This window comes from Elephantulus edwardii, unplaced genomic scaffold, assembly GCF_000299155.1.
Source record: "Elephantulus edwardii isolate Elephantulus edwardi_28Jun2011 unplaced genomic scaffold, EleEdw1.0 scaffold00043, whole genome shotgun sequence".
In the NCBI taxonomy this organism is placed as follows: Eukaryota; Metazoa; Chordata; class Mammalia; order Macroscelidea; family Macroscelididae; genus Elephantulus; species Elephantulus edwardii.
In genome coordinates this window covers 3,227,275-3,236,560 of record NW_006399793.1, presented here as the reverse complement: position 1 = coordinate 3,236,560, position 9,286 = coordinate 3,227,275, and positions in this window count along the sequence as shown.

The following is a 9,286-nucleotide window of genomic DNA, read 5'->3' as shown; positions in this document are numbered from 1 at the left end:
TTACTTCATGAATGTTCCACTATGCTGTTTGGCACTGAGTATTTTTTACCCTCAAAAGTGTGGTTTGTAGATGGTATACTTTTTAAGAGAAAAATGGAAACCAAGGAGCACCAGGTGGTTAGAATACTTTTATCATATGATGATATAGCTTAAAATCTTGCTAAGTTTAGCATGAATAGCAAAAGCTACACTTTTGAAATAGAATCATACTTCTGCCCTCTTCAAGTAAATTCCACCAAATGGTAGCATTTGTCCACAACTCTGTATGCTTCAAACTGTCAGAATAGGACATAAAACACTTTTCGAAAAAAAATATTTGCTAGAGAAAAGTTAAAAATATGAGAGCATATAAGTAATTTCTGCCTTATAATCACATTTTGTACAAGATAATCGCCTAGATTAAGAAAAAGTTGGACATGTAAGTAATAACTGAATGCATTTCAATATATTCATGTGCCATGTAATATCCATTCAGGTAACAAATGTATCCATAGTCCCACAAAGTTGGAATAAAGAAATCATCTTAGAAAATGAGACATTTTAGATCTAACTAGATCTAGCGAATGTGACAATTTCCTACACACAAGCGATAAAGCTCATGTTTCTTTGTATGCAAAGCAATTCCACTGCCAGATGTATATGGTAGTGTACATATATAACCTATAATACATACGTCTTGATACTCATAATACATTTCTATGTCACCAGGTTATTCATGTACTATACAGTATTATCTGTTATTTTAGTGTTAACTTTCTCTACGTAAAAATAAGAGTCTACCTTATTACAGTGTATGATTCAACTCATTGGCAGCAGTATCCAATCTCATGTATCACATGTCTCTTAAAGGCTATCGCATTATCTCTCTGCTTAATTTTCTTTCAAATATTTTACTGTAAATTGCATCACCGTTCCCTAGTGCAGCAAAACTGGTACTATTGATGTCAGCAACAAGAAACAAAGGATAGGTATTGATTTGTATGTGTAACAAAAGATTATTAAATAGCACAAAAGTGGAAAATCAGAGAATGCTATTGCACATAATTTAGGCATGGCACATTTGCCAATCACAACAATACTCAAAAACAAAGAAAAAAGATATCTAAACTGTTCAAGGACTGTTAACAGCTATAAAACTAACGAAAATTTGAATAACCTATATCTGACATGGAGATAGGAAGTGGATTGAAGACCAAACACAAAGGTGAACGGTACCGTTAAGAATGAAATTTGTCCAAGATGCTTAATGCAAAAGCAAGGCGACACTACGATATTCTGTTAGACCTAGTCCTGTGTGTCTGAAGTGCTTCTAATAACATTTTTGTCTACATAAAATGAAAGTGAGCAGTGAATCTCTATGTCTTGAAAGAAAGCAGCAAAAAGATTAATTTAAACCTTAGATAAAATAACTGTAGAGGTAGGTTATTTGCCTCAGAAAAAGTATGGACAAACTCTCCTTATTTTGTAAGTGAATGCCTTAAAAAACTTGCATCCAAAAGGAGTCCGATTTTCAGGATTTTAAAGACAGGGTGACAGTGTTACTAGAAAGTAATGGCCTAACTGCCTAGTAAAGTCCTTTATTAGTTGGCCAAGTAAAAACCCCAGGGCTTTAAAGAACATTAACAAACACACTTTATTGGTTTATTTCAGGTACAATGAAAAAGTCTTGGATGGCACAAATTTTGCTTTTGAATGCCCGTCTTTATTGCTATGCCAGTGAAATTGATAAATACAACTGTGAAAAGGGATATTCGTCAAGATTTTGGCCAATGTATAGAGTGTGCCAGCACATCCTCCTTTTATTAGTAACCTTCACCCCAACATCAGAGTGATGTTCCACCTACGAAACATAACTTTTTAAAATCTAGCCAATGGAACAAAGAATCCCTACCAGCACGCAAGGTCTGCTACCTGAGGAGGATGTTTACTTCCGTCATTGCTGACACTGACAACTGCAAGACATGGATGCAGTTCTGGAAGCAGTCTATTTGCCACTGCATAAAGAACCTTGTTTGGGTAAAGAACTTTGTTTGATGCGATCAAAGACGGCATGAATGGCAAGCTAGAAAAACTCTGAAGCAGCCATGTGTATGATTTGGAAAAGGAGATGAGATTGTAAGGATTTTTAGAATTGTGGCAGACCTGATAAACAAGCACCTGAACATACATAGAGAGGATAAGAACATGGTAGAAGTCCTAAAGTAGTTTCTCAGAAACCAAGAAAGGAAGAATAGCTAGATTTAGAACAGTAATGAATAGCCAAAGAGAAGGCAAGCAGAAAGGAACTGCAGAAGGTTGAGCTGGGAAAAAAAAGGTCACCGTTAAGAAACTAACCGAATTCTTTGTAGTCATTAACAGTTTGCTAAAAAGTGCTGAAGAGCTGGATTCAAACAGTAAATCTAAGACCTCCTAAAGAAGAGGCTCTACCAAGTCCTTCCCTACAGGAGATGATACCATCATCATTGGTGACAGTTCAACAGTGAAGGTTATTGACATGAAACTCTCCCAATAGTACAACATTGAGGAGACGGAGAACAGCAAAGTGGATGATCCTGTCCTCAACGTTAAATTGAATGTGATACTGACAAGAGAACAAAGAGGTCTGTCCTAGAGGGCATGAAACCAAGCTGCTCCTTGGAAGTAGGATTTTTTTTTTCTTCATTTCCTTCTCACATACTTTGGGTATGTTGGAGAAAGACAACATGCTTGGAAGGTTAGAGGGTCAGTGCAAGAAAGGAAGACCCTGAATGAGACGGACTGACACAGAGACTGTGTCATTGGGTCAGGTGTGTCTGAGACAGAGAGGATGCCTCAGGATAGGGCAGGATTCAGAGCTATTGTTCACAGAGTGAGGGATGCTATGAGTCAACTCGAGGGCACATAATGAAAACAACAACAGTAGCATGGACTAAGAAATTTAAAAAATGGGAGTGGAGGGAATTTTAAGCTTAAAATGTAATTGAAAATTAAGTTTAACATTTTTTTAAAAGCTGCTCACTCCTGCATGCGTTTCTGTGCCAGGCTCTCTGGCTGTGTGCCGTTCTGTGCCAAGACACAGGTACCTTGATCATAGACCCAAAGATGATTAAACCACTGACAGTTTCAATTGTCTATTGGCCAAGTGATAAGGATTTTTGTCTTCTTGATGTTGATGTAACACATATTGAAGTCCTTGATCTTCTCCCACAAGCATTTTAAGTCCTCCTCACTTTTAAGAAGCAAGGCGGTGTCATCTGCATAACACAAGTTGTTGATCAGTCTTCCTTTGATCCTAAAGCCACATTCCTCTTCATAGAGGCCAGCTTCACAAGTTATTTACTCACCATACAGATTTAAAAAGTATGTAGAAAGGTTACAATTCTGACATGCAGTCGTGTGGTGGTCCCTAATTCCATTTGGACAACAGCATCATGGTCTAGGTGTAGAGTTTATATGATTACAATTAAGTGTTTTGGAATTTCCATTCTTCTCAATGTTAGTTTGTTATGATCCACACAGCCAAATGCCTTTGCGTAGTCAATAAAACAAACATATTCTTCATTTACTCCCTGCTTTCGGCATGGGTCCATCTGACAACAGTAGTGGTACCCCTGAAGCTCTGATGTTAAAATTTACAGCTAGTTGAATTTCTAGCAGTTTCCTGTCAATGTACTGCTCCAACTCTTTCTTGATGATTTTCAGCTTTACTTGCAAGTGATATTAATGCTATTGTTTGGTAATTGTCACGGGCTGTTGGATCATCTATCTTGGGAATGATTCAGGCCACAGTCTTTTCAACTACGTGTTATGCTTCTGAGAGCTGAACAATGAATAAGGATGACAGAGAAAGAGTTGATACATTTGATTCGTTCTGTTGGAAAAGAGTATTGAATATCTTATGAACTATCTAAAGAATGAACAGGTATGTTTTGGGAAAAGTGCATCCAGAGTGTTCCTTGGAGGCAATGATATCAGAACTTTGGACAGGTTGCTAGGAGAAGCTATTCTTAGGAAAGGGATGCCATACTTGGAAAGGAAAGTGAAAGAAAGAAAGACCTCTAATAAAATGGATTGACAGCGTGACTGCAGCAATAGGCTCAAGTGTATCAGAGATGAAGAGGACGACACAGGATAGGACACAATTCAGGTCTGTTTGTCCATAGGATCATGAGTCAAACTTAACTCATTGTCTCCTAAGAACAAGAACATGCTGGAAGAAACAATGCAATTTCCTCGCTCATTATCATTGACTCAGTTCTGACTTATAGCAACTCTTCATTGAGTTTCTGAGATGTAAATAGTAATAGGAAGAGACTGTCCATCTGGGACACATGATGTCTTTAGGTTAACAGTGCAACTCTATCCCAGCCCACCAGAGCTGTCTTTGGATTACTTATACTCAAACTCATTGCCATGGAGTTTGAATGGGTTTTACCCTTCTGCCAGTTTTCAGAGGCTATAAATCACATGGAAGGATACTGCCCATTTTTCTCCCTCAGAGCAGTTGGTGAATTTGAACAACCTATCTTTGGGTTGGTAGCACAACTCCCTAACAACTAGGCCACCTTTGGAATTCCTTTGTATAGCATGCATGTCATCTTCATTTTAATATAAAGTTACAATTTTATCAAATCGAAGAAAATTCTCAGGAAGTAATAATAATGTTCTTTGTAAAATTTATCATAAATAATTTTAACAGTATCTTCTGCAATTAAGTTATTTAAGGTAAAAAGCAAACGGAAGAAAAAACCCTGCAATGTATCTCTTGTGATAAAGTCTAGAAATTTCTGTTATTTTTTTCCCATTGTAACAGAAATTTTCTCTCCAAATACAGCATAAAGACCAAGACTTACAAAATACTTCTTTCTTGATGTCCCTAATCCTTGTATTTCATAAAGAAAAGGAAAAGAAAGAATATAGTGACTTTTTAATTTTTCATGTTCAAGTTGCTAACATTTATTGTTTTACTGCTGTGTGACTAACCTAGCCAACCTACAAGAAAATCTAACTTCTATGTTACAATCCACATCTGCTTATGCTAGAATGAAAACCCATCTGAGAATCAATGAAGCACATAGAGAAGGTCTAATTAAATCCCTATGCCATTTCCTTTAAAACTGTCAAAGTGAAATTGTAATCGTGTATTCATTCACCCCCAGTGGTGTAGTGGTAATTTTAGAAGTGGGAATATTTAAGCAATAAGACCCAACAGGGTGTGTTTTGCTGGGATATCAACAAGACTGGATAGTTCTTGGGTAAGCAGTCAACAGCCAGAAACAAAGGCTTTCCTAAGTGAAGAGTAGTACACTCTGAGACCTTTCTACACGTGCACAACCACACTACTGACAAAATCCAAAGCTTGCATTATAAGTGAAAATATGTAAGAAAAATATGTTCAAGTATACATTAAATGAGCCTAAAGCACTTAGCGAAAATAATACTAAGCACTGGCACATTAAATCAATGCCACACACTCAACAAATTAAAAAACAGATTTTGAAGATGTCCAACTCTTGATGTTATCACAACATTCCAAAGGGTTGTTTAATCTCTATTTTTCTATCATTTTCAGCTTAATCTCACTGTTTTCCTCATGTGATTTCTAAAATAAAACTGAATAGGTTAGAAAGGGATTTATTCTCTACACTTTTATATTGGTGCATGATTTTGCCTCATTTCCGAGGGCAACAATAAATTGAGAAAAGATCTGTTTGAAGTACATTAATATATCCCTAGTCTTTTCATATACACTGAAAGATATGTAGCCTAAACTGAAAATTTCCCAGGATAATTTCATGCTAGGTTTCATGCTAGTTTTAGATAGCAAATTGTTAAAAGATAAAAATGATGTTGCTAACTGAATGTCTTCATGAAGATATATCCTGAGTTAAGACTTACAAAGATAATTTTAGTTTTCTTTAGAAATGTGCAGTCAGGGACCACTACAGAGTACTGAGAAGCAACAATGTCAGTCTAGAGACTAAGGTGTTCCTGATCCATGCCATGGTCTTCACAATTACTTGCTGTGCATCGGAAAGCTGGGTGATAACTAAGGATGACAGAAGAAGAATCGGTGCCTTTGAGTCGTGGTGCTGGAGAAGGGTTTTGAACATACCATGTACAACTGAGAAAACAAATAGGTCTATCTTGGAAAGGATGAAACCTATTTTCTCCTTGGAGGCTAGGATTTAGAAGCTCTGTCTCACATACTTTGGGCACATGGCCAGGAGGGACCAGTCCTCGGAGAAGGACGTTATTATTAGAAGGATGGAGGAATAGTGCAGGAGAGGAAGAACCCAGATGAGATGGATTGACACAGTAAGTGGGTAATGGAGATAGGTGGTTTGGAATCAGTGAGACTGGCTCGGGATAGAGTAGATTTCAGAGCTGCTGTACATAGAGTTACTATGAGTCACAGGCGATAGCACATAACAACAATAGTAACATTAGAAAAATCTTTATCTTTGATTCTGAATTATAAAGCAGCTTATTCTACCTGGAAAGATAGGGAAATTTCTTCTGTACATTGTTGTTATGTGCTGCTGAGCCTGAACAGACTCACACAGCTGACCTTCCAATGAGTCTTCAGAAGCTATAAATCTCACAGGAGGAAACTGCCCACATTTCTCCTGCAGAACCACAGGTAGATTTGAAATCCCTGCCTTTGAGTTGGCAGCACAACTCATGACCCACTAGGCCTTTATATAATAAATGATTAAATTACATTCATCGGTAAATTTGCTAACAGGGCAATTAAATAAATGGAAAGAAAGAAGCCGAGCACAGAGCATCTTTATAATTTAGATCTAAAATACCTTCCTTTAACTCACCTCCCCTTGTATGCTATGCTATCCTGATGGTGGTGTAGAAGGTTACTAACAAAGAAGTCAGCAGTGTGAATATACCAGCTACTTCATACATGAAAGAAGGGATTGCCGGCTTCTATAAAGATTTATAGACTTTAAAACCATATTAACAGGTCTGTTCTGTCATATAGGGCCATTATCAGCTGGAATTGACTCCACAGAGTAGAGACCTTTCTCAACTGAAAATGGAGAAATAGCTACTGTGCCAAAAGGAATTGGTAGACATTCCATCATTTTAAGAAGTAGCTTATGATTAAGACCCGATGGTATTAAAAGAAGTCCAAACTGCACTGAAAGCAATAGCAATAGCAAAAAAAAAAAGACTGCAGGTATTGATGAAATAATAATTGAGATGGTTAAAGAAATAGATGCTCAAAGTACTCATTTGCCAGGACCTCTGGAAGATAGTAACCTGGCCAACCAACTAGAAGATGTCTATATCTGTACTCATCCCAGAGGAAATGTGATCCAAAGAAGAAGGACATTTTCCTTATTGACACAGGCAAGTAAAATTGTGCTGAAGATAATGAAAGAACAATTGCAGCTAGGCATGGTCAAGAAAACTGCAGAACTTCTGAAAAACAAGAATGAAGTGGGAGATATAGCACTCCCTAATTTCAAGCCTACTACACAGTTGTAATAATCAAAATAGCATGGTATAATGGTATACTGGTATAATGACAGACACAGACTAGTGCCATAGAATAGAGAAGCCAGAAGTTAACCCATATACCTACGGTCAACTGGTATTTGAGAAAGAAACAAAACCTTTGTAATGGGGAAATGACAATTTCTTCAACAAATGGTGCATATAAAACTGGACACCGACCTGCAGAAGGCTGATGCACAAGTCACATCTCACACGAGACAAAAATATCCACTCAAGATAAATCATAGACCTAAGAGTGAAGTCTCAAACCATAAAGATCATAAGAGACAAAATGGAACCAAACTTAGAAGCCCTAGCCTGTGGTATAAAGAGGCTAGTAAACATAGCCAGAAATGCACAACTACTAGATGACAAAATCCACAAATGAGACCTTGTAAATATTAAGTCTCTGTGTGCTTCAAAAATTATGTCCAGTAGGGTGAAAATAAAACCTACAAACTAGTAAAAAATATTTGGCAATGACATCTCAAACAAGGGTTTCATAATGTAAGTTTATATAATACTACAAGGCTTCCACAAGGAAAAGACTGACAATCCAATTACAAAATTGGTAAAAGAGATGAAAAGACTTTTCACAAAAGAAGACATTTGGTTGCTCAACAAACACATGTTGAAATACTCAAAATCACTGGTAATAGAGATATTCAAGTCAAAACCACAATAATGGGGCAGGGAGGGATTGTACAACAATGACAAAATTTTTCTTTTACTTCTCAAAGAGCAGAATGAAATGGAGGGGAGAGGTGGGCAGGGAGAGAAGTGCAACAATGAATAAACAGAAATTTTTAAAAAGAAATATAACTTTAAATAAATATAAAGAATAAAAAAAGTATGGTAAAAAAAAAAACCAAAAATAACCCACAATATGATATCATCTTATCCACTAGCAGTAGTAAAGTTTAGCAGGACAGCAAGCAATAAATGTTGGAGAGCATATGGAGAGATTGGAACTCTCACATACTGCTGGTAGGATTGTAAAATGGTACATCAACTCTGGAAGGTAGTCTGACATTTCTTTAAAAAGTTGGGCATAGAATCCCATTACGATCCATCTATTCCACTGTTAAGAATATACCCCAAGGAAAATGAAACTGAGACACAAGCAGAGATTTGTGCATATGTTCAAAACAGCTTTATTCACAGTAGCAAGCAAATGGAAACAGCTTAAACACTCAAAAAATTAATATATTGATAAATTATGGTATATTCACACAATGAAATATTATGTACCACTAAGGATCATTGATTTAATAAAATGCCATAAAACATGAGAGAGAATAGAGTATATGCTGAGTGAACAAACTCAGTCTCATTAAGACAAAAACTTTATGAGATCATTATTGTAAAAATAGAAGGATAATTAGTAAAATGTGTACAAACGTTCAAAAAGGAGAAGACAAAATAAAGGGGGAGAGGTTGTTGAAAGCAGGAGGAATCACCAGGATAACACATGGGTGGGGGAAAGATGAAGGAATTAGGAAAGATCGAATGGGGACCTGAAAAGACAGGTTAATAGTAGACATAGATCAATGGTGATTAATTTCATAAAACACAATGTATATGAGTGGTAGTTTGAAACACAATGTGAATGTAGGAATGTGTGAAATGCAATGTATATCAATGACACACAATGCATAGGAATTTTGTATGCAAACCAGTATAAAATAAAAATAAAGAGAGGAAACAAAACAAACTGCTGAAAAATTGAGCCAGATTCAGAAGAGGACATGGACTTGGATTGTCACATGGATCTTGATTGACAGGAGAGAAT